General features: G+C 39.4%; 1 protein-coding gene across 1 annotated transcript in view; it reads left to right on the forward strand.

The window, feature by feature from the left end:
* The first annotated feature begins 7,280 nt into the window (after nt 1-7,280).
* ahnak (AHNAK nucleoprotein) overlaps nt 7,281-26,425 on the forward strand; it is a 59,904-nt gene continuing 40,759 nt past the window's right edge. The window contains exon 1 of the mRNA XM_061900324.1: nt 7,281-7,586. The gene's annotated coding sequence lies outside the window, so the exon portion shown is untranslated. The remainder of the gene's footprint in view (nt 7,587-26,425) is intronic.

Below are 26,425 nucleotides of genomic sequence, written 5' to 3' on the forward strand. Positions count from 1 at the left end.
TTTTTTGAAACATGTTGCAGGCATCAGATTCCAAATGAGCTACTATTTGCAAAAATTAACAAAGTTTTCCAGTTCAAATGTTTGGTGTCTTGTCTTTGCAGTTTATTCACTTGAATATAAGTTGAAAAGGATTTGTATTCTGTTTTTATTTACCTTTTACACAAGGTGCCAACGTCACTGCTTTTTTCTTTTGTACTTTTTTTAAGTGCACTTTGATAATTGGACACAATTACCTTGAAGCGGAGACATTCCCAGCAGACTATTGTGTCTGGCAAGCAGTTTGTTCCACGCTGCCAAGAAGAAGAACGTTTTGGGGATGAGTCGGGACTCGCCGAGTTCACTCGGAGCGGGTGTGGCGCTGCACTCCGGCCTGGAAGTCAGCCTCTTCGTGGGGATTGATGTCCAGCGGCGGTGAGAGGAAATGGGAAACATGTGAGGGGCGGTGCGTGTAACCATGAGTGGACGTGAAATAGTCATACATTTGCACCTCCTTCAAAGTAAAAGCGCACCAGCGACATTTACAAATGGTACAAACTCCAAAACTGGTGGAGTTGGCACGTTGTGTAAATGGTAAATAAAAACAGAATACAATGATTTGCAAATCCTTTTCAACTTAAATTCAATTGAATAGACTGCAAAGACGAGATATTTCATGTTCAAACTTTGCAAATGTCAGCCTATTTGGAATTTGTTGCACAACTGGCAAAAAAGACTGAGAAGTAGTTATTTGGAACATCCCACAGGTGAACGGGCTAATTGGGAACAGGCGGGTGCCATGATCAGGTGTAAAAGCAGCTTCCATGAAAGAAACAAGGATGAGGCAAAGGGTCACCACTTTGTCAACAAATGCGTGAGCAAATCGTACAACAGTTTAAGAAGGACATTTCTCAACCAGCTATTGCAAGGAATTTAGGGATTTCAACATCCACGCTCCGTAATATCATCAAAAGGTTCAGAGAATCTGGAGAAATCACAGCACGTAAGCGATGATATTACAGACTTTTGATCCCTCAGGCGGTACTGCACCAAAAAGCCACATTAGTGTGTAAAGGATATCACCACATGGGCTCAGGAACACTTCAGAAAACAACCACTGTCAGTAACTACAGTTTGTCGCTAGATCTGTAAGTGCAAGTTAAAACTCTACTATGCAAAACGAAAGCAATTTATCAACAACACCCAGAAACGCCGACGGCTTCACTGGGCCCGAGCTCATATACGGTCCGTAATATCATCAAAAGGTTCAGAGAATCTGGAGAAATCACGGCATGTAAGCGATGATATTACAGACTTTTGATCCCTCAGGCATTACCGCATCAAAAAGCGACATCAGTGTGTAAAGGATATCACCACATGGACTCAGGAACACTTCAGAAAACTACTGTCAGCAACTACAGTTTGTCGCTAGATCTGTAAGTGCAAGTTAAACTCTACTATACAAAGCGAAAGCCATTTATCAACAACACCCAGAAACGCAGACGGTTTCGCTGGGCCCGAGCTCATATACGGTCCGTAATATCATCAAAAGGTTCAGAGAATCTGGAGAAATCACGGCACTTAAGCGATGGTATTACAGACTTTTGATCCCTCAGGCATTACCGCATCAAAAAGCGACATCAGTGTGTAAAGGATATCACCACATGGATTCAGGAACACTTCAGAAAACCACTGTCAGCAACTACAGTTTGTCGCTAGATCTGTAAGTGCAAGTTAAACTCTACTATACAAAGCGAAAGCCATTTATCAACAACACCCAGAAACGCTGCCAGCTTCGCTGGGCCCAAGCTCATTTTAAATGGAATTATGCAAAGTGGAAAAGTGTTCTGTGGTCCGATGAGTGCAGATTTCAAATTGTTTTTGGAAACTGTGTACCTCGTTTCCTCCGGAACAAAGAGGAAAAGAACCATCCGGAGAAGACCCATCCGGATTGTTATAGGCGCAAAGTGGAAAAGCCAGCATCTGTGATGGTATGGGGGTGTACGTATTAGTGCCCAAGGCATGGGTAACTTACACATCTGTGAAGGCACCATTAATGCTGAAAGGTACATACAGGTTTTGGAGCAACATCTGTTGCCATCCAAGCAACGTTTCAGAAAAACAATGCCAAGCTGTTTTAAATGGTCGCATTTTTTCCTCCTAGTATTGTGGCCGTTTTGATGATCATCAAACCTTTTGCATTTTAATGATGTAAGGGATGCAAAAGAGATTGCACACCTTATTCGGCTCACTTAAAGGGGCAACTGCACTTTTTGGGGGGAATTTTGCCTATCGTTTACAACCCTTTCGAGAGACAAGAAGACAAACATTTTTGGCTCAAAGTCACTTTCACCTCACTCTCTTGGCTTCTGTCTGCTCCAACGTTTCACTCTTCTTTCGTGCTCGCTTATACAAGCAGCAGTTCATCCTCCGTATATTCAGCTTCAAAAAGATAAGGTTGTGAATCCTTATTTGTCCAAAAATAGTGATGTCTGTTACTGAATTTTATATATATATATATATATATATATATATATATATATATATATATATATATATATATATATATATTTATATATATATATGTAATATACACACTGCAAATATATGTATAAATATGTATAATGTAGTAACAGACACCTTTCTAACAATATGTAATATGTCTAATATGCACAATTAAAGTGTATATACATATATATATATATATATATATATATATATATATGTATATATATATATATATGTATATGTATGTATATATATATATATATATATATATATATATATATATATGTATGTATAGAAAAAAGCACAATTGTAACATGTATTTTAACAAGAAAAACGTTTAGACAAAACATATTGTGGAAAAACACTACAATAAAATGTACTACTAACAACTACAGTAGTTTTATAAGTTGTTGTAATAATTTTGTACATTTCTTCATCAAACACACCATCAGCAGCTTTTACACATCTCAATAGTTAAATATTACGCAAAATATTACCTTAGATTCGTTCTGCGTCAGTTTGGTGCGGCCTAGCAATGATACGCTCAAAATCGCTTTGCCAAGTTGACGTGGTTTTGATGATTTTTTTCTTTAATTCAGTGAACATCATCCGCTCACTTTTTTCCTTTTGCGTTGGTCTGAAAAATCAATGTTATGTCAATCTATAGCTATACGCTAATGCTCGCAGGTGAGGCCAGATGTTGTGGTCTGGTAATTGTTCCGCATTTATTCATCGCTTTAATTTACACGTCACATCCGCTCACTCGCGGCGAAAGCACGGCGGCTCTTCCATCTGAGCCACGCCGAAATTAGCTATGCCAACTGACGGCGGGCATGCTCGGAACTCAACTTTTTTGCTTGTACTTTTTGTGAAGTGAAGTGAATTGTATTTGTATAGCGATTTCATAAGTTAGTATTTTTTAATTAAAACATTTACACTTTGTTTTGTATATTGAGTATATTTTATTTTTAGAGCTTCCAATATTTTCCAAATGAATTCATAAATTAGTGTGATTTTTTTGTCATGTTTTGTGGTCACGTTCTGTTTTGTTTTGGATTCTTTGGGCACTCTTGTTTGTTTTGTCACCATGCCAACCCATCAGTTTTCCCATGTTATGTGTTCATGACTCACGCACCTGTCATCACTGCACCTATTTAAGCCTGTAGTTGCCAGGCAGTCAGTCTAGCGACATCATCCTCTATCACCTTCTACTCACCCTTGATACATACACCCTTTTTTCCCATGTTATGTGTTCATGACTCACGCACCTGTCATCACTGCACCTATTTAAGCCTGTAGTTGCCAGGCAGTCAGTCTAGCGACATCATCCTCTATCACCTTCTACTCACCCTTGATACATACACCCTTGTAATCCATGGAGATGATCCATGTCCCGTTCTAGTTCCAAGTAAGTTTTTCGTTATTCTTGCCATTGTGCAAGTTTTTGTTTTATGTCCATAGTTTTGCCTTAATGCAAGTTTTGTTTTCATAGCCAAGTTTTGAACCTCCACTGAGAGCGCCTTTTGTTCAAACCCTTTGTTTTTTGTAATATTTTTGTCCGTTCCAATCGCTTTGCACCACGGGAAAACAAACCACACCTTAGTCCAAGTATTGACAATTTAAATTTTAAGTGCATTTTATTTCTATTTTGAAAGCTTGCAATATTTTTCACATTTATAAGTTAGAATAATTTTTTAATATTTAGTGTATACATTTTGTTTATAATGTAAATATGATTTTTTTTTATATATTTTGAGATCTTCTTATTTTTTTGGATCAGGGGTGTCTAAACTTTTTCCACCAAGGGCCGCTTCCTGAAAAGTCAAGCATTGGGAGTACTATTTTGAGATATATATATATATATATATATATATACACACACATATATGTATATGTATATAAAGATACATATATATACATATATGTATATATATAAACATACATATATACATACATGCACACATATACATATATATAAACATGTATGTATGTATATGTATATGTAAATGTATTTATGTATGTACACAAATATATGTATAAATAGATATATATGTGTACAAATACATATATATGTATATAAGTGTGTGTGTATATTTATATATATATATATATCCATCCATCCATCCATCCATCCATTTTCTGCCGCTTATTCCCTTTCGGGGTCGCGGGGGGCACTGGCGCCTATCTCAGCTACAATCGGGCAGAAGGCAGGGTACACCCTGGACAAGTCGCTACCTCATCACAGGGCCAACACAGATAGACAGACAACATTCACACTCACATTCACACACTAGGGCCAATTTAGTGTTGCCAATCAACCTATCCCCAGGTGCATGTCTTTGGAGGTGGGAGGAAGCCGGAGTACCCGGAGGGAACCCACGCATTCACGGGGAGAACATGCAAACTCCACACAGAAAGATCCCGAGCCTGGATTTGAACCCAGGACTGCAGGAACTTCGTATTGTGAGGCAGACGCACTAACCCCTCTGCCACCGTGAAGCCCTCATATATATATTTATATATATATATATATATATATATATATATATATATATATATATATATATATATATTATATATATATATATATATATATATATATATATATATATATATAAGTGTGTGTGTGTGTGTGTGTGTGTGTATGTGTATGTAATTAAAGACAAAACCTTGTGTTATAGGTTACTAAGTATATTGTTATTAATTATTTGGTAAAAATGTTCAGCTGTTTGTTTGCAACCTTTTCCTTACATTTTTTTCGTTTTTTTAGCAAGATATGTCATAATTTGAAAATACACAACTTTTACAATTTTAGCACACCCTTTTAGGGATATTTGCACAAAGTATTGGTGTTAGATTGGTGCCGATACCAGCCTGAATTTTATTTGGTATCGGATCGGAAAGAAAGTTTGGAGAACACGTAACTGTAGAGAAAAACAAAAGAAGGCGAGTGCGCCTAACAAATGCACAAGAAGCAAAGCATTAAGCAATTATCCAACACTGATTGCAAGATAGGGCCGGACCGAAAAAGAAAAGTGATTGGCAACCGGGAACTGGTGGCAGAAGTGGAAGCCTGTGCACGGCACGAGGAAGTGAAACTTCCAAAATAAAAGCACAGGACAGGAACTGAGACAAAATAGTCAGAAAAACGTAACAAAGTGTACAATTTTATTAGACGACTTCATCAAACCGCTGCTCTATACAATATTTAATACAAAACCAGTGAAGTTGGCACGTTATGTAAATGCTAAATTAAAACAAGATATGCTAACCCTTTTCAACTTATATTCAATTGAATATAAAAATGCAGAGATGCATATGCAAAGATAAGAAATTTAACTTTCAAACTGGAAAACTTTGTTGTTATTTGCAAATATTAGCTCATTTGGAATTTGATGCCTGCAACATGTTTCAAAAAAGCTGGCACAAGTGGCAAAAAAGACAGAGAAAGTTGTGGAATGCTCATCAAACGCTTATTTGGAACAGGCTAATTTAGGGATGTCACCATCTACGGTCCGTAGTATCATCAAAAGGTTCAGATAATCTGGAGAAATCACTGCACGTAAGCGATGATATAATTGACCTTCGATCACTCAGGCGTTACTGCATCAAAAAGGGACATCAGTGTGTAAATGATATCACCATGGGCTCAGGAACACTCAGAAAATCACTGTCAGTAACCACAGTTTGCTGCTATATCTGTAAGTGCAAGTTAAATTCATACTATGCAAAGCCGAAGCAATTTATCAACAACACCCACAAACGCCGCCGGCTTCACTGGGCCCCGAGCTCATTTAAGATGGACTGATGCAAAGTGGAAAAGTGTTCTGTGGTCAAATGAGTCCACATTTTAAATTGTTTCTAAAAACTGTGGACGTCATCTTCTCGGTAACAAAGAGGAAAAGTTATAGATGCAAAGCCAGCATCTGTGATGGTATGGGGGTGTATTAGTGCCCAAAGCGCAGTGGAAGAGTGGCCGTGCGCAACCCGAGGGTCACTGGTTCAAATCCCACCTAAAAAAACCAACCTCGTCACGTCCGTTGTGTCCTGAGCAAGACACTTCACCCTTGCTCCTGATGGTTGCTGGTTGGCGCCTTGCATGGAAGCTCCCTCCATCAGTGTGTGAATGTGTGTGTGAATGGGTAAATGTGGAAGTAGTGTCAAAGCGCTTTGAGTACCTTGAAGGTAGAAAAGCGCTATACAAGTACAACCCATTTATCATTTAAAGTATGGGTAAGTTACACATCTGGGAAGGCACCATTATTGCTGAAAGGTACACACAGGTTTTGGAGCAATATATACTGCCATCCAAGCAACGTTATGATGGACGCCCCTGCTTATTTCAGCAAAACCATGCCAAGCCACATGTTAGAACAGCGTGGCTTCTTAGTATAAGAGTGCTGGTACTAGACTGGCCTGCCTGTAGTCCAGACCTGTCTATTCAATTGAATACAAATTGAAAAACAGTTGCAAATCATTGTATTCAGTTTTTATTTACCATTTACACAACATGACAACTTCACTGGTTTTGTTTTGTGTACTTAAAGGTGTAAGTTGAGGTAGTACCTGTAGTTTAAACATTCTTCCAAAGAGTATTTATTGTCCCGTGCATGTCTACAACATTTACCGAGACTTTGGCCCCTTTCTTTCCCTTTGCAAGCTCGCCATGTTGACTCTGCTGTTTGACTTCTGAGGCCTCCACGCGGAGCGGCGGTTGGCCCCATGGCTGACGAGGACCACTCCCTCCCGCCGGGCCCCGCCTCCCTGCAAACCAGGAGCCCCGGCCAGCACCCTGTCCCAGCCACTCTGCTCAGCCCAGAGGAGAAGCCACGCAGGGGGAAGAAGAAGAAGAAGAAAAAGTTGAAGAAGTTGAAAGCAACTCAGCAACAGAGAGAGAGAAGGGAGGGCCAGCGAAAGAGAGAGAGAGAGAGAGAAGAGGTGAAGGGGGGGGGAAAGAAAACGCCCTGGAAACTTTGCTTGATCTAGGAAAAGTGACAGAATCCCTTCAGACAGACGTCGAGAAGTGCTCTTCTTTGGGCTGGGACGTTTCCGAGGATGCTCCGGCTGGTGTGAGGCTTCTCGGGCGCAACCAGGGCGCGCAGGTAAGCCCACTTTCTTTTTTTCCTTTCTTTTTTTAAACCCCCCCGCCCTGACTTTCTTCCGCCCGAGCTTTGACTCTTGCCATTCCAAAGTCATGTAATTATTAACCCCAGCCATATTTCGTACGTTGGCTTGCATCGAGCGCCTCGCTAGGCTCGACCTCAAAAAAACAAAAAACACAAAAAAACAGACTAAGTCGGAAAAAAGCAGAACCGGTTCCAGAAGTGGGTGTGTACCTGCGGGCGCCGATGCAGAACTGGAATGGCGCACTTTATTTTCCCTTCCAAAAGAACGGAAAAAACAAAACAAAACATGAGCGTTGCTCGGGGAGACCAGATAAACAAGTTTGTGTTTACAAAACATGCCGCTTTACCTATCAGACCCCTGCGTTAAAAGGGACGTGGAACTTTAAAAAAGTCAGAGTTTGGCAGCTTGGGCGTGGATCTCCTCTCCTCCTTCCACCCCCCCTTCCTTTTTTTGTCTTCTCCACACTGGAGGCACACCCTTTTCTGCAGCCTCCGTGCAAACACTAACATAGTCCTTTACACCCTGCGACATCCCAAAATAATCTCGCTCCGCAGTCAACCCATTTCAAAGGGGGAAAAAAAAATAAAAAAATTAAAAAATCAAAGGAAAATTCTGGAAAAGGCCCGAAAGTTTGACTCGACGGAAATCGTCGTACCATTTTCCTGCACACCTTTCGGCAAAACTTTGAGAGTCCACCAAACCCCCCCACCACCACCACCACCATGGGGCTTCATAACCTGAGCAGAAGGAGCGAGGAAGAAGGGAAAAAGGAGAGTGGGAGGGTGGGTCCGTGGGGGGATGGGCGGAGTAATGGAATGCAGTGGTTTGGAAGGCCACACTAATTGAAAGCAGCTTCCAGGAATACGGCGGACGGCGCTAAGACGTTTGGGACCGGGATGCTTTAAAGCAGGGGGGGGGGGGGTTCCCCAAACTTTTTTACCCCGAGGCGGGCCGCATTGGGTTAAAATAATTTGACCGGCATTAGGTGGGGATAGGTTGATTGGCAACACTAAATTGGCCCTAGTGTGTGAATGTGAGTGTGAATGTTGTCTGTCTATCTGTGTTGGCCCTGCGATGAGGTGGCGACTTGTCCAGGGTGTACCCCGCCTTCCGCCCGATTGTAGCTGAGATAGGCGCCAGCGCCCCCCGCGACCCCGAAAGGGAATAAGCGGTAGAAAATGGATGGATAGGTCAGGAAAAAAACACAGAGGCTGTTTCATCCCGACAAGCCTGTTTTGCAGGTTTCCCTGGATTTTGTAACATAAAATATAATAAAAGTCCCCTGAAGAGCAGGGAACACTGCGAAACAGGCTTGTAGGGATGAAACAGCCTCTGTGTTTTTTCCCTGACCTAATATATATATATATATATATATATATATATATATATATATATGTATTTATATATATATATATATATATATATAGTACATTTTATTGTAGTGTTTTTCCACAATATTTTTTGTCTGAACATTAGTTTTTCTTGATCAAAAGGCATGTTACATGTTAGAATTGTACTGTTTTTTTCAATATATATATATATATATATATATATATATATATATATATATATATATATATATATATATATATATATATATATATATATAAATATATATACATATAAAAAGCCCATCTTTTTAAAAAAGCCTTTCTATAGACATGCATGCTGGTTGTAGCCTTTGGGCTGTTTCTAGTTTTATATTTTATTTATTTTTTATTATTACTATTTTTTTACACTGTGACACTTTGAGGTTGTTTGCTCAACGTAAAGTGCTTTTTACAAATATAATCTATTATTATTATTATTATTATTATTATTATTATTATTACAGGCAGCACGTCGTTGTCACTTCGTGACATTGCTGGTTTTACGAGCAGTGGAGTACGTGTGTAGACAGAAAAAGGGATATATATATATATATATATACATACATGTATACATATACATAAAAATATACATATACTGTATACATACATACATATACATACATATGTGTATATACATATATAAATACATATTCATACATATATATATATGTATGTATGTATGTATGTATGTATGTATATATATATAGTCGACGTTAATGTGGTATATCCATTATACAGTGCTCAATACCGGGGTAGAGCGGAACATACGTCAGGTCAGGAAAAAACACAGGCTAATCCATCCCTACAAGCCTGTTTTGCGGGTTTCCCTGCTCTTCAGGGGATTTTCTTGAAGTGTCTGTGGTTGTTTTTTATATATCTATATACATATATATATATATAAAAATTTATATATACAGTACATATATATACATACATATATACATACACTTCAATAAAATCCCCTGAAGAGCAGAGAAACCCGCCAAACAGGCTCGTAGGGATGAAATAGCTTTAAATATAGTCTTTTAACGTTTCCCCAACGATTTTGTCATCTTTTCTTATTTTTTTTTTTTGCTTTGTGCACAAATCGACTGAATGAGCTCGCTATTGATGGGAAAATGCAAGGTACAAGCGGTAGAAAATAGATGGATGGATGGATGGATGGATGGATGATTGGCCCCAAGAGTAACAAGCTGTTGAATATGGATTGATGGATGAGCGAGAAAAGACAGATTAAAAAAATAATACATACAAATAAAAATAAAACTTATTTCTTTATTTTTACTAAGGACTAACCACGGCCCGGATTTCGGACGCCGGCGGGCCTTATCTGGCACGCGGGCCAAAGTTTGGGGACCCTTGCTGTAAAGTCTGAATAACAGCTTTCCGGCTCCGATGCTCGTAAAACAAGTCGTCAAAGCGAGTAAAAACAAGGAACGGAAAGAGGCGGGGGTCCTTTTTTCTGTCGGATTGCAGCGAAGAGTAAAACGTCAACGTGTGCAGTCGTCGGCCCGCCACACCCAAAATGTATTTTCCGTACACTGTTGCTCTTGTCCGGGCTCTCCGTGTTGTCGCGCTCCGCGGCTGTGAATGTCTGCTCAGATTGCTCCTGTCAAGGTGATTTGTTATCTCACCGAGGGCCAAATGGTCCCAGACTTGGGGGGTGGGGGGTAAAGCTACCAGGTTCCGGGGGTGGCAGTTTGGCAAAGAATTTACGGGTACTGTACCTGCGTACGCCGTAGACGGGGAGGGGGTGCGACTCTCAGAACTGCTTGTGATAGACTCCCCAAGTGAGCGGGGGCCTCGCTTTGGCCCCGGGCGAATGCCATTTGCTTAAACACTGTTGTTGTCTGGGGCCACATTCTGGTGTCATGTGAAGAGCACTTTCAGGCGTTTTCAAGAAACACTCCCACATCAAATCCAATTTCTTTGGTCGCTTAGTTTGTTGGATTAATCGCATCAAACAAGCAAAGTTGAGGGAAAATAGTCAAAATAAATATTTTTTCGCCTTCATTCTATTGTTTTAGTTCAAATTGCAGAAAACCACACACATGCATGCATGCATAAAAATGACAAACATAAATACTCTCCACGGATGTCATCCCTACAAGCCTGTTTATAAGTTTTGGTGTTTAAAAGTTTTCCACTTCTAAACACCTCTTTTTTATTTTGTAAAAAAAAAAAGAAGAAGCCAAAAACCGACTAGAAAACTGAACTTTGTAGTAGTTTTATTCCGTAGGTGACAAAGTCCATTATCTTTTGGGTTATTAGCATCAAAATGTCCAATTATTTTCATCATTTTAGGGCTTTTTATTTTAATTTCTAAAATGCCCAAAAAACTTTAAAAAATCACAGCTTTTTTTCTCAACTAATTTTGAAAAAAAAACAACAACTACTAAACTGTCTACTTAGTAGACCTAAGTATTCGTTAAGTACCACCATAATGACAACATTAAATACAGTAGTATAGTAGACCAAAGTATTCATCAAGTACCACCATAATGACAACAATAAAATACAGTAGCGTAGTAGACCAAAGTATTAACTAAGTACCACCATAATGACAACATTAAAATACAGTAGTGTAGTAGACCTAAGTATTCATCAAGTACAACCATAATGACAACAATAAAATACAGTAGTGTAGTAGACCTAAATATTAATTAATCACCAGAATAATAACAACAGTAAAATACAGTAGTATAGTACACCTAAGTATTCATTAAGTACCACCATAATGACAACATTAAAATACAGTAGTGTTGTAGACCTAAGTATTCATTAAGTACCACTATAGTGACAACATGAAAATACAGTAGTGTAGTCAACCTAAGTATTCATTAAGTACCACCATAATGACAACATTAAAATAGAGTAGGGTAGTAGACCTAAGTATTCATCAAGTACCACCATAATGATAACATTAAAATATAGTATTGCAGTAGACCTAAGTATTCATTAAGTATCACCATAACGACAACATTAAAACACAGTAGTGTAGTAAACCTAAGTATTCATTAAGTACCACTATAGTGACAACATTAAAATACAGTAGTGTAGTCAACCTAAGTATTCATCAAGTACCACCATAATGACGACATTAAAATGCAGTAGTGTAGTAGACCTAAGTATTCATCAAGTACAACTATAATGACAACAATAAAATACAGTACTGTAGTAGACCTAATATTCATTAAGTACCACACTAATAACAACAGTAAAATACAGTAGTATAGTACACCTAGGTATTCATTAAGTACCACCATAATGACAACATTAAAATACAGTAGTGTTGTAGACCTAAGTATTCACTAAGTACCACCTTAATGACCAACATTAAAATTCAGTAGCGTGGTAGACCTAAGTACTCATTAAGTACCACCATAATGGCGTTAAAATACAGTAACGTAGCATACCTAAGTATTTATCAAGTACCACCACAATGACAACAATAAAACACAGTTGTGTAGTAGACTTAAGTATTCATCAAGTACCACCATTAATGACAACAATAAAATAGAGTAGCGTAGTAGACCTAAGTATTCATCAAGTACCACCATAATGACAATATTAAAACACCAGTAGCGTAGCAGCCTTAAGTACTCATTAAGTACCACCATAATGACATTAAAACACAGTAGCGTAGCAGATCTAAGTATTCATTAAGTACCACTATAACGACAACATTATGGGTCGGGTTTGGTTTTGGAATTGGAGTTGTATTATTATGGTATTAGTGTGTATTATTTTGTTGGATTGATTATTAAAAAATAAATAAATAAATAAATAAAATAAAATAAAAAACAAAAAACAAAACAACACAAAATAAATATTTACATATATATTATGATTCATGATTATTTAAAACAAATAATAATATATGGCCTGCTATGTTGTGGCAGTGGTCGAGGGGGAGAGGAGCGGCGTTGTGTGAAACGGGAAGAAGGCGCACTCGAGCGCGCTTCCTCTTCCTTTTCCTGGGGCGGGTCTGCTGAGCCGGCGATAAGAGAGCGGACTGCTTGGTTGGACGCGGTGGAGAAAAATTCAAGAAAGCAATTGCAACATAGATGATTGTTGTTATCTTTTGGACACGTTCAGACATGGTGGACACACCCACAATAAAACAATGATGGCTCAAACTTGTTCTCATTGAGGGCCACTTGGCAGTTATGGCCGCCATTTCATTATTGATTATAGATATGTTTTTTAAGTAGAGCATCGGTGTCAAACTCAAGGCCCGGGGGCCAGATTTGGCCCACGACATCAGTTTATTTGGCCCATAATAAAGTCAATAAAGTACTTAATATTTTCTTACTAAATGTGATGTATTTCTTTGATTTTTGACAGAAAAAATATATGTACTGCTTAAAATTGCATACCTTTAAAAAACAATTCTAAATTAAAAGAAAAATCCTTAAATAACTACCAATCAAATTAATAAAAATGACAATTAGTTTTACGGTGTTCTTTACAGCATATTTATGTAAATAAAAATAAAAAAAGGGCCATTTTTTGTGTGAAAATTCCGTTAGTAGTATCCATTATTGCAACAAATATTACAGTATATTATCAATTTCAATTTCTTTCTTCCTAAATAAAAAAAAATCCTTAAATATCTGCTTGACTTGGGGATTTTACAGCAAACTACCCATCAAATTAAATTGAAAAAAAAAAAAAACAATTTTTTATCATCATAATTTCAAAAATATAAAAAAAAAAGAAAAAAATCTTAAATATCTGCTTGTCTTTTACAGCAAACTATCCATATTACTGTAAATTTAAAAAAAACTACAATTTTTTGTGTTAAAATCATGTTAATGGTATCCATTATTGCAACAAATATTACAGTTTATTTTCATAATTTCTAAACAATTTTATTTCTAAATAAATAAAAAAAATCCTTAAATACCTGCTTGACTTTTACAGCAAACTACCCATCAAATTAATTTACAAAACGTTACTGTAAAATAATGTTTTCTATTTTTACATTTTGTTTTCACAACATTTTACGGTTAATATAAAAAAACATACCTTGCAGCAATACACCATTAAAAACGAGATTTTACAGTAAAAAATAGGGCAGCTCAGTCAACAAAATTGTAACTTTTTTTTTTCATATACAGTAATATGTCAAGGATGCCGTACAACTTGGTGTCATTTTTATTCATTTGATGGGTAATTTGCTGTAAAATCATAAGTCAAGCAAATATTTAAGTATTTATTTTTATTTAGACAAACATGTTAGGACTTGGAGAAGGCATTCGACCGTGTCCCTCGGGAAGTCCTGTGGGGAGTGCTCAGAGAGTATGGGGTATCGGACTGTCTTATTGTGGCGGTCCGTTCCCTGTACGATCAGTGCCGGAGCTTGGTCCGCATTGCTGGCAGTAAGTCGAAAACATTTCCAGTGAGGGTTGGACTCTGCCAAGGCTATCCTTTGTCACCGATTCTGTTCATAACTTTTATGGACAGAATTTCTAGGCGCAGTCAAGGTGTTGAGGGGTTCCGGTTTGGTAACCGCAGGATTAGGTCTCTGCTTTTTGCAGATGATGTGGTTCTGATGGCTTCATGATGGCGGGGCTCTCTCTTAGAGATAGGGTGAGAAGCTCTGCCATCAGGGAGGAACTCAAAGTAAAGCCGCTGCTCCTTCACATCGAGAGGAGCCAGATGAGGTGGTTCGGGCATCTGGTCAGGATGCCACCCGAACGCCTCCCTAGGGAGGTGTTTAAGGCACGTCCAACCGGTAGGAGGCCACGGGGAAGACCCAGGACACGTTGGGAAGACTATGTCTCCCGGCTGGCCTGGGAACGCCTCGGGATCCCCCGGGAAGAGCTAGACGAAGTGGCTGGGGAGAGGGAAGTCTGGGTTTCCCTGCTTAGGCTGTTGCCCCCGCGACCCGACCTCGGATAAGCGGAAGATGATGGATGGATGGATGTTAGGAAACTATGATAATATACTTTAATATTTGTTTATATATATATATATATATATATATATATATATATATATATATATATATATATATTTTTTTTTTTTTTTAAGTAGACTGGCATTTTTTTTACAGTTAATACTTTACATTTACAAAATGTTACTGTAAAACAATGTTTTCTATTTTTAAATTTTGTTTTCACAACATTTTACGGTTAATACAAAAAACATACCTTGCAGTAATACACCATTAAAAACGAGATTTTACAGTAAAAAATAGGGCAGCTCAGTCAACAGAATTGTAACTTTTTTTTCCCAATTTACAGTAATATGTCAAGGATGCTGTACAATTTGGTGTCATTTTTATTCATTAGATGGGTAGTTTGCTTTAAAATCACAAGTCAAGAAAATATTTAAGTATTTATTTCTATTTAGACAAAAAATGTTTGAAAAGTATAATAATATACTGTAATATTTGTTGCAATAATGAATATTATTAACGTTTAAAAGGCAGTACATATTTTGTTATATGTCATTACATTTAGTGAGAAAATATGAAGTTCTTTATTGACACATACTTCCAGGTGTTTGGGGGCCGGATAAAAATGAGGTGGCGGGCCACATCTGGCCCCCGGGCCTTGAGTTAGTCACATGTGCACTAAAGTGTCTCGGGCTCACATTGAAACAAGTGGCCATTGAGCGTGAAGTCTCTAACAAGACGATGCCTTCAGGGGCCACACCCTTCTCGTACATCCAGCGCTCAAGTTTGGAATGTGTTGAGACAAAGTGTTTGCAGAGGCGTGGCGATACAGTCAGCTTTAAAAAAAACAACAATTATTGACACTGGCATGCTCCACTTGTTCCCGACAGGCTGAGAAAGTTACATGGAGGCAGTACTTATTCGCCTTTTTGGCCCTCTTCAATCTGCAATCTCACTCTTGATGGTAATCACACTCGATTTTCGTATCTGACCTGTTTACAGTCGAGCAGGTCTTTGCCAAATGATAAGTAAACACTTGTTTATCACAAAGACGATCGTTTATTCAACACTTAAAACGGACGAGGCTTAGGTCGGGCTGCGAACAAAAATGACACGCTCAGCAAATTTGCTGCAAACTGATGAACATTTTTTTTTACTTATAATTATGAATCATCCTTTTTGTACTTGATAAACTTCACAACTTTTTTAGCTTTAAACTTGTTTTATGGTTTGAAATAATGCCGAACAAGAATCAATTCACCTTTAAATCGCGACTCTGACTTATTCCAATTCTAAATCGATTCAAAACTTACAATTATAATTTTTTAATTATTATTATTTCCCGGACTATATATATTTTTTTCCCATGTGTTAGCCCATATTATATTATTTACACATAAAAATTTTACATAATTCCACTGTTTCCAAACTGTGTTTGTAACAAGGCAGTAAAACGGCTGATCAAACAAAACAGAAGTCATCACAAAGACGATGGTTTTATTCAACACTTTAAACCAGAACGTGCGACGACATGCCGGACGAGGTCAGGCTGCGAACAAAAATTACACGCTCAGCAAATTTGCTGCAAACTGATGAAAAAATATATATTTACGTATAATTATGAATCATCATTTTTGCACTTGAGAAACTTCACGACTTTTTTAGCTTTAGACTTGTTTTATAGTTTGAAATGATGCCGGACATGAATCAATTCACCTTTAAATCGCGACTCCGACACATTCCAAATCTAAATCGATTCAAAACTTACAATTATAATTTTTAAATTATTATTATTTCCCGGACTATTTATATTTAGGTACATTTTCCCATATGTTAGCCCATATTATATTATTTACACATAAATATTTTGTAAATGTTTATTTACATAATTTAACTGTTTCCAAACTGTGTTTGTAACAAGGCAGTAAAACGGCTGATCAAACAAAACAGACATCATCACAAAGACGATCGTTTTATTCGACACTTTAAACCAGAACGTGCGACGACATGCCGAATGAGGTCAGGCTGCGAACAAAAATTACACGCTCAGCAAATTTGCTGCAAACTGATGAAAAAATATATATTTACGTATAATTATGAATTATAATTTTTTGCACTTCAGAAACTTCATGACTTTTTTAGCTGTAGACTTGTTTTATAGTTTGAAATGATGCCGAACAAGAATCAATTCACCTTAAAATCGCGATTCCGACTCATTCCGAATCTAAATCTATTCATAACTTACAATTACAATTTTTTTTTTTTTTAACGATTATTATTTCCCGGACTATGTATATTTAGGGACATTTTTTTCCTATATAGCAGCCACACCGGACTATAAGGCGTAGATATATACGTTGCGAAATGAGTTATTTACACAAAAATATTTAGTAAATGTTTATTTACATAATTCAAATGTTTCCAAACTGTGTTTGTAATGAGGCAGTAAAATAGCTGATCAAACAAAACAGAAGTCATCACAAAGACGATCGGTCATTCAACACTTTAAACCAGCACATGCGACAACCAGCCGAACGAGGCTTAGGTCGGACTCGGAACAAAAATTACACGCTCAGCAAAATACATTTACATATAATTATGAATCATAACTTTTGCGCTCGAGAAACTTCTTCATGACTTGTTTAGCTTTAGACTTGCTTTAATTGCTAAACAAAAATCAATCCACAATCGGATTGCTTTTCCAGCTCATTCCGAATCTGAATCGATTCATCATTTTCAAAAATTTATTACAATTAAATTTTTTTTCACTATTATTTCCCGGACTATATTTATTTAGGGACATTTTTTCCCATATTTTAGCGGCACCAGACTGTAAGCCGCAGATATATATGTTGCGAAATTAGTTATTAACGCAGAAATATTTTGTTACACACCTTCATTGTTTCCATACGGTGTCTGTAACACGGCAGTAAAATGGCCGATCAAACAAAACAGAAGTCATGGTCACGGACCGAAACTGAAACAATGCAAAAAAGAATGCCATTGTAAGTTAATAATACTAACGCAAGCACTTTTAAACCTGTTAGCGTCATTACATTACGATTGCACGTACAAATATTTTGTGATATACTATTTTGTTATATATAATAGGGCAGTAAAACGGGAATCAAACAAAACAGAAGTCAAAGTCATGGACCCAATAACTCCACGCTGACGTTTTGGTGAATTTACTGAGGAATATGTGAAACTGAAACAATACAACAACGTATGCCATTGTGACATACAAACACAGACACTCGTAGACATGTTAGCATATTAGCAAATGCTAACAACGGTAGCGTCATTACATTACGATTGCACGTACAAAATTTGATTATGTACTTGAATTGTTTCCGAACTGTGTCTGCAGTAAAACGGCCGATCAAACAAAACAGAAGGCATCATGATGTACCCACTAGCTGCGGAAGCTAGCTCTCCAATTAGCTAAACAGACTCGATAACTCCGCTGTGACGTCTTGTTGAATTTAATGAGGAATTTGCGAGCTGAAACAATACAAAAAGAATACAGTTTTAAGTTAACAATACTAAAACAGACACTCGTAGAAATGTTAGCATCTTACTAAATGCTAATGACGTTAGCGTCACATACAAATATTTTGGTATATACTTTAATCGTTTACAAACGGTGTCTGTAACATGGCAGTAAAACGGCCGATCAAACAAAACAGAAGTCATGGTCATGGACCCAATAGTTGCGGAAGCTAGCTCTCCAATTAGCCAAACAGACTCGATAACTCCACGGTGACGTTTTGGTGAATTCACAGAGAAATTTCAACCCTGAAACAATACAAAAAGAATTCAGTTGTAAGTTAACAATACTGAAACAGACACTCGTAGACATGTTAGCGTCTTACCAAATGCTAATCACGTTAGCGTCACATACAAATATTTTGGTATACACTTTAATCGTTTCCAAACGGTGTCTGTAATACGGCAGTAAAACGGCCAATCAAACAAAACAGAAATCATGGTCATGGACCCACTAGCTGCGGAAGCTAGCTCTCCAATTAACCAAACAGACTCAATAACTCCACGGTGACGTCTTGTTGAATTTACTGCGGAATTTGTAAAAGTGAAACAATACAAAAAGAATACAGTTGTAAGTGAATATTACTAAAACAGACACTCTTAAATGTATTACTGTGTTAGCATATTAGCTAATGCTAACGACGCTCACCTGATTACTTCACAATAGCACATTGTGAAATGAGTTATTAACACAAAAATATTCTGTAAACGTTTTTTTACTCATCTTATTTGTTTCCAAACGTGTCTGTAACGCGGTAGTAAAACGGCCAATCAAACAAAACAGAAGTCATGGTCATGGACCCACTAGCTGCTGAAGCTAGTTCTACGATCAGCTAAACAGACTCAATAACTCCACGGTGACATTTTGCCGAATTTACAAAGGACTTTGCAAACAAATAGCACGTACACATATTTTGCCCAAAGTTTACACCAAACCTCGTGCCAAAGAAACAAACCATAACATTTCGGATCCGAGATGATCCACGTCAACCTGTGTTCTGCCCTTGCACCTTGAAATACAAGCTAGTTCTACTCCTTCTACCAGTCCTGGCTGAGGAATGTCTATTATTACACATTTGATCTGCAACTATGCTCACCATCCTGCACTGCTCTTAACCTTTCTACACTTATCAGCTCTATGAATGGACTGGCACTTGCTCCTCGTCCAATGGCAGCTGGGACGGACACAAAGACAAATCCTGGTTTAATTACAAATCGCCGCCCGGGGATCATGTGCGGGAGTGTCTTTGTTATGCGAGCGCTTTAGTTCACTCCGGTGGTTGTTTTGCAACAACGGCGCGTTTGGCGTTTGGTATCGAATACGTCGGCGGCGTGGAAGCTGTCCAATAAAAACACAGCCCGGTGTTTTGAAGGAAACACTCCCTTCCCCACTTGAACCTCGGCAGAGGAAATTCAATCAGAGGTCCTTTCCACCTCGTACTTCCAGGGACGCGGGAGAAAACAATGAACTCTACTTTCATTTTTGTCTTTTGGGAGAGCTTAAGTCAGGGATGTTCAACTGGGGGACCAGGGGCCAAAACCCCCGAGTTCAGTTCAAGACTTGGGGGACAAACATTTTTGCTAAATATTCCTAAAACCACTGAGGAACTTGGTCCTTACCCATCGAAACCTTGCCAGCAAACATAGAACACAAAGGTCCAAACTTGTGACTTGCAAAACTGAGGCGTTCCTCGAGGCCCCCTGTTAGGTCATCTCCTTTTTGGGAGCAACTCATTTGTTGCTGTAGCTCAGTTACCTCAGACGCAGTCCGCAGTGTTTGTTCAACTCCTTTAGTTTCACGAGTGTTCCTCAAGGTTCTGTTTTAGGTCCACTTTTGTGCAATTCAACTGGTAGGGTTAGGAATGACCCGCCCCTCGAGTTCAGTTGAAGACTTGGGAGACAAAAATTTTTGCAAAATATTCCTAAAACCACAGAGGAACTTGGTCCTTACCCATCGGAAACTTGCCAGCAAACATAGAACACAAAGGTCCAAACTTGTGACTTACATAAATAACTGAGGCGTTCCTCAAGGCACCCTTTTAGGTTAGGTCCTCTCCTTTTTGGGAGCAACTCATTTGTTGCTGTAGCTCGGATACCTCAGACACAGTCAGCAGTATTTGTTTAACTCCTTTAGTTTCACGAGTGTTCCTCAAGCTTCTGTTTTAGGTCCACTTTTGGGCAAGTCAACTTGTAGGGTTAGGAATGACCGGCCCCTCGAGTTCAGTTCAAGACTTGGGAGACAGACATTTTTGCAAAATATTCCTAAAACCACATAGACGAACTTGGTCTTTACACATCGGAACCTTGCCAGCAAACATAGAACACAAAGGTCCAAACTTGTGACTTACATAACTGAGGCGTTCCTCGAGGCACCCTGTTAGGTCCTCTCCTTTTTGGGAGCAACTCATTTGTTGCTGTAGCTCAGTTACCTCAGACGCAGTCAGCAGTATTTGTTCAACTACTTTACTTTTGCGAGTGTTCCTCAAGGTTCTGTTTTAGGTCCACTTTTGGGCAAGTCAACTGGTAGGGTTAGGAATGACCGGCCCGTCGAGTATAGTTCAAGACTTGGGAGACAAACAATTTTTCTAAATATTCCTAAAACTACTGAGGAACTTGGTCCTTACCCATCGGAACCTTGCCAGCAAACATAGAATACAAAGGTCCAAACTTGTGATTTACATAACTGAGGCGTTCCTCAAGGCACCCTTTTAGGTTAAGTCCTCTCCTTTTTGGGAGCAACTCATTTGTTGCTGTAGCTCAGATACCTCAGATGCAGTCAGCAGTATTTGTTCAACTCCTTTAGTTTCACGAGTGTTCCTCAAGGTCCTGTTTTAGGTCCACTTTTAGGCAAGTCAACTGGTAGAGTTAGGAATGACCGGGCCCTTGTGTTCAGTTCAAGACTTGGGAGACAAACATTTTTGCAAAATATTCCTAAAACCACATAGAGGAACTTGGTCCTTACACATCGGAACCTTGCCAGCAAACATAGAACACAAAGGTCCAAACTTGTGACTTACATAACTGAGGCGTTCCTCGAGGCACCCTGTTAGGTCCTCTCCTTTTTGGGAGCAACTCATTTGTTGCTGTAGCTCGGTTACCTCAGACACAGTCAGCAGTATTTGTTTAACTCCTTTAGTTTTACGAGTGTTCCTCAAGGTTGTGTTTAGGTCCACTTTTGGGCAAGTCAACTGGTAGGGTTAGGAATGACCGGCCCCTCGAGTTCAGTTAAAGACTTGGGAGACAAACATTTTTGCAAAATATTCCTAAAACCACTTGGAGGAAATCGGACCACTGAAAACACAGGTCCTTACACATTAGAACGTTGCCAGCAAACACGGTCATTTCAGTTCCTATGTACTCATGATCTTGTCCTTCCGGTCATAACCCAAAGCTCATGACCATAGGTGAGGATGGGAACGTAGATCGACTGGTAAACTGAGAGCTTTGCTTTCTGGCTCAGCTCCTTCTTCACCACGACCGACCGATACAATGTCTGCATCGTGAAACTAAAGGAATTGAACAAATACTGCTGACTGCGTCTGAGGTAACCGAGCTACAGCAACAAATGAGTTGCTCCCAAAAAGGAGAGGACCTAACAGGGTGCCTCGAGGAACGCCTCAGTTATGTAAGTCACAAGTTTGGACCTTTGTGTTCTATGTTTACTGGCAAGGTTCCGATGTGTAAGGACCAAGTTCCTCTATGTGGTTTTAGGAATATTTTACAAAAATGTCTGTCTCCCAAGTCTTGAACTGAACTCCGGGGGCTGGTATGGTGTCATTCCGGAGGAGCTCCAAGTAAATCCGCTGCTCCTCCACATTGCATCTGGTCTGAATGCTTCCCGAACGCCTCCATGGGGAGTTGTTTAGGGCGCGTCTGATTGGTAGGAGACCAGGGGGAAGACCCAGGAAACATGAATTGATTAACGTGGACCCCGACTTAAACAAGTTGAAAAACGTATTCGGGTGTTACCATTTAGTGTTCAATGGTACGGAATATGTACTGAACTGTGCAATCTACTAATAAAAGTTTCAAACAATCAATCAAACAATGGAGAGACTACGTCTCCCAGCTGGCCTGGGAACGCCTCAGGTTCCCTTGGGAAGAGACGGACGAAGAAGCTGGGGAGAGGGAAGTCTGGGCTTCTCTGCTTAGGTTCCTGCCTCCCCAACCCGACTTCGGACTAGGATGGAAAATTAGACTAGTACTGAGGGGGGAAGTCTGGCTTTCTGGAAATGTGTCCCCCTAACAATTTAGTTGGAAATCCCAGTCTTTGTTTAGAACTGTTCTCAAAGTCACAGCAGCTTCAAGACGTAGGCTTTGTTCTCATGCAGGACTTGAGATTTTGGTTTAGGACTGCTGTACTGTATGTGCAGTACTGGAAGGCAAACCACTTATCTTGGCCCTGCATTCCTTATTACGTGCGTCACACACACACACACACACACACACACACACACACACACACACACACACACACACACACATAGACACACACACACACATAGACACACACACACACACACACACATAGACACACACATGCATACCCTATCTGGATGTTTGCGGAGGCCGGGTCTTTCAACGTCCTCCCCCCTCTGCTTGCACGGTGTGAGAAGAACAAGAAGTCCATTCTGTTTTGACAATAATTTGCTGCCTCCTTTCTTCCTTCCCTTCTTTGTGGACTTTTTCTTCGCGCCTTTTGCCAAACCCTATAAAGCGGCTTCCTCACTCACACCGGAGCCGTAACCCCGGCCACTGTGTTTTGTTCGCCGAAACGATCGATTTATGCCTGGCTGAGGGGCTCTTTTTTTGGCGTCCGGCAGGAAAGTTTTTGTCTGAATGTGTGCACCACGTAGAAAGTGTCTTCACGCAGGTTGTCCGCAGAATTTTGTTGGCGTTCGTCAGTGCAGGGAGAGGCTGGGCTCGCTTCCAGCTGGCCCGGCGGCTCTATCAAGGAATGTGTGTGTGACTGGAGGCCTGGGTGGGGCTGCTGCTCCCTCTGCAAGCACACCGACTCCCGGATAGTGTTCTCTTCTCGACATGTGTTTTTATTTGTTTACCCCACTCTCGGTGTCCACTCGTGGGCGTGTGATGTCTCAAAGGGTGCGGCACACCTTGACGCCAAAACAAGCGAAACAAAATCTAGGGTGTAACGACACACACTGACGGTGCGGGATTAAAGTTTGGACACACCTTCTCCTCATTCAGTGGGTTTTCATGACTATTTACATTGTAGACCAGGGGTCACCAACATAGACCAGGTCGCCCGTAAGGACCAGATGAGTCGTCCGCTGGCCTGTTCTAAAAATAGCTCAAATAGCAGCACTTACCAGTGAGCTGCCTCTATTTTTTATTTATTTTTTATTTACTAGCAAGCTGGTCTCGCTTTGCTCGACTTTTTTAATTCTAAGAGAGACAAAACTCAAATAGAATTTGAAAACCCTCGAAAATATTTTAAAGAAGTGGTCTTCACTTGTTTAAATAAATTCATTAATTTTTTAACTTTTTTTATTTAACTTTCAGAAAGACAATTTTAGAGAAAAAATACAACCTTAAAAATGATTTTTAAACACATATACCTTTTTACCTTTTAAATTCCTTCCTCTTCTTTCCTGACAATTTAAATCAATGTTAAGTAAAAAAAAAAAAATATTGTAAAGAAAAATAAATACATTTTAATTTAATTCTTCATTTTAGCTTCTGTTTTTTTGACATAAAATATTTGTGAAATATTTCTTCAAACTTATTATGATTAAAATTTAAAAATAATATTTAGGCAAATCTAGAAAATCTGTAGAATCAAATTTAAATCTTATTTCCATCCATCCATCCATCCATTTTCTACCGCTTATTCCCTTTCGGGGTCGCGGGGGGCGCTGGCGCCTATCTCAGCTACAATCGGGCGGAAGGCAAGGTACACCCTGGACAAGTCGCCACCTCATCGCAGGGCCAACACAGATAGACAGACAACATTCACACTCACATTCACACGCTAGGGCCAATTTAGTGTTGCCAATCAACCTATCCCCAGGTGCATGTCTTTGGAGGTGGGAGGAAGCCGGAGTACCCGGAGGGAACCCACGCATTCACGGGGAGAACATGCAAACTCCACACAAAAAGATCCCGAGCCTGGATTTGAACCCAGGACTGCAGGAACTTCGTATTGTGCTATTTCAAATTTAAAAATTTTTGTTCTGGAAAATCTCGAAAAAAATAATGAATTGTCTTTGTTAGAAATATAGCTTGGTCCAATTTGTTATATATTCTAACAAAGGGCAGATTGGATTTTAATTTATTTAAAACATGTCATCAAAAATATATATTTATTGTGAGAGATCAATAAGATGATCAGTGTTTCCACGAAGGTAAATAGCAATAATTATTAATAATAACATAGAGTTTAAGGTAAATTGAGCAAATTGGCTATTTCTGGCAATTTATTTAAGTGTGTATCAAACTGGTAACCCTTCGCATTAATCAGTACCCAAGAAGTAGCTCTTGGTTTCAAAAAGGTTGGTGACTCCTGTTGAAGACTATCACTGAAGGTGTTACGGGACAGAGAAAAAAAGACGGCACGGAATGCAAGGACGTACTTTTAGCTCTATTTATTATATTAACAAAAGTATGGAATGGAATGTGAAGCCAATCCAAAATGTGTATGGCGTGCGACTATGTGTAGCGATTATCTGATGAGTGTTACCGGAAGTCCAAGGGGGAAAGGCAAGCTCGGAGGTCCGTGGGCAGGCGTGAGCTCAAGGGCAGGGGCGCGGCGTCAAGAGTCCGTGTCCAGGCGGGATGTCGAAATCCAAGAGTCAGCCAGGGAACCAGAGGAAATAGGGGGAGACGAGACACAGCTCGTGACGCGGGAACGGAAGAATGCTGCTGGAAGACGACTAGGGAGATGAGACACATGACCACGGAGGGGGAGAAACACAGAGAGAGAGAGAGGGAGAGAGAGTGAGCATAGAGCTAGATGTATTCGGCTTACTGTACTGGAACAGGTCGCTACGTTCTGGCCCGGAATGCAGGTTTGAACTGGCTTAAGAAGCCCAAGGAGCTCATCAGCGACAGGTGTGTTGAGTGCTGACTGATTGGACGAATGAATGCAGCCGCCTGCTGCAGCTGGAGTGCAGCCGGGCCGTGACAGAAGGCATCAAAACTACGAATAAACACATGTGGAGTTATGTGTGTAACAAAAAAAAAGGTGAAAATCACTGAACACATGTTTTATATTCTAGTTTTTACAAAATAGCCACCCTTGGCTCTGATTACGGCTTTGCACACTCTTGACATTCTTTCCATGGGCTTCGAGTGAAGTGAAAACCATTTCGGGTGACTACCTCTTGAAGCTCATGGAGTGAATGCCAAGAGTGTGCAAAGCAGTAATCGGAGCAAAGGGTGGCTATTTTGAAGAAACTCAAATAAAGACTAGGACTTGGACAAACTTTATTGATCCACAAGGGAAATATTTTGACACAGTAGCCCAGTTACAAAGGATGGAAAGGGTAAGGATGGAAAGGATAATGCACACAATGGCATAAAAAGCTCTTGGAGAGAATGTCAAGAGTGTGCAATGCAGTAATCGGAGCAAAGGGTGGCTATTTTGAAGAAACTCGAACATAGTTTTGGACTTAGACAAACTTTATTGATCCACAAGGGGAAATGTTCCACACAGTAGCTCAGTTACAAAGGATGGAAAGGGTAAGGATGGAAAGGATAATGCACACAATGGCACAAAAAGCTCATGGAGAGAATGCCAAGAGTGTGCAAAGCAGTAATCGGAGCAAAGGGTGGCCGTTTTGAAGAAACTCAAATATAGACTTAGACTTAGACAAACTTTATTGATCCACAAGGGGAAATTGTTTGACACAGTAGCTTAGTTACCTGGATGGAAAGGGTAAGGATGGAAAGGATAATAAACACAAGGGCACAAAAAGCTCATGGAGAGAATGCCAAGAGTGTGCAAAGCAGTAATCGGAGCAAAGGGTGG

The sequence above is a fragment of the Nerophis ophidion genome, linkage group LG05 (assembly GCF_033978795.1).
Source record: "Nerophis ophidion isolate RoL-2023_Sa linkage group LG05, RoL_Noph_v1.0, whole genome shotgun sequence".
In the NCBI taxonomy this organism is placed as follows: domain Eukaryota; kingdom Metazoa; phylum Chordata; class Actinopteri; order Syngnathiformes; family Syngnathidae; genus Nerophis; species Nerophis ophidion.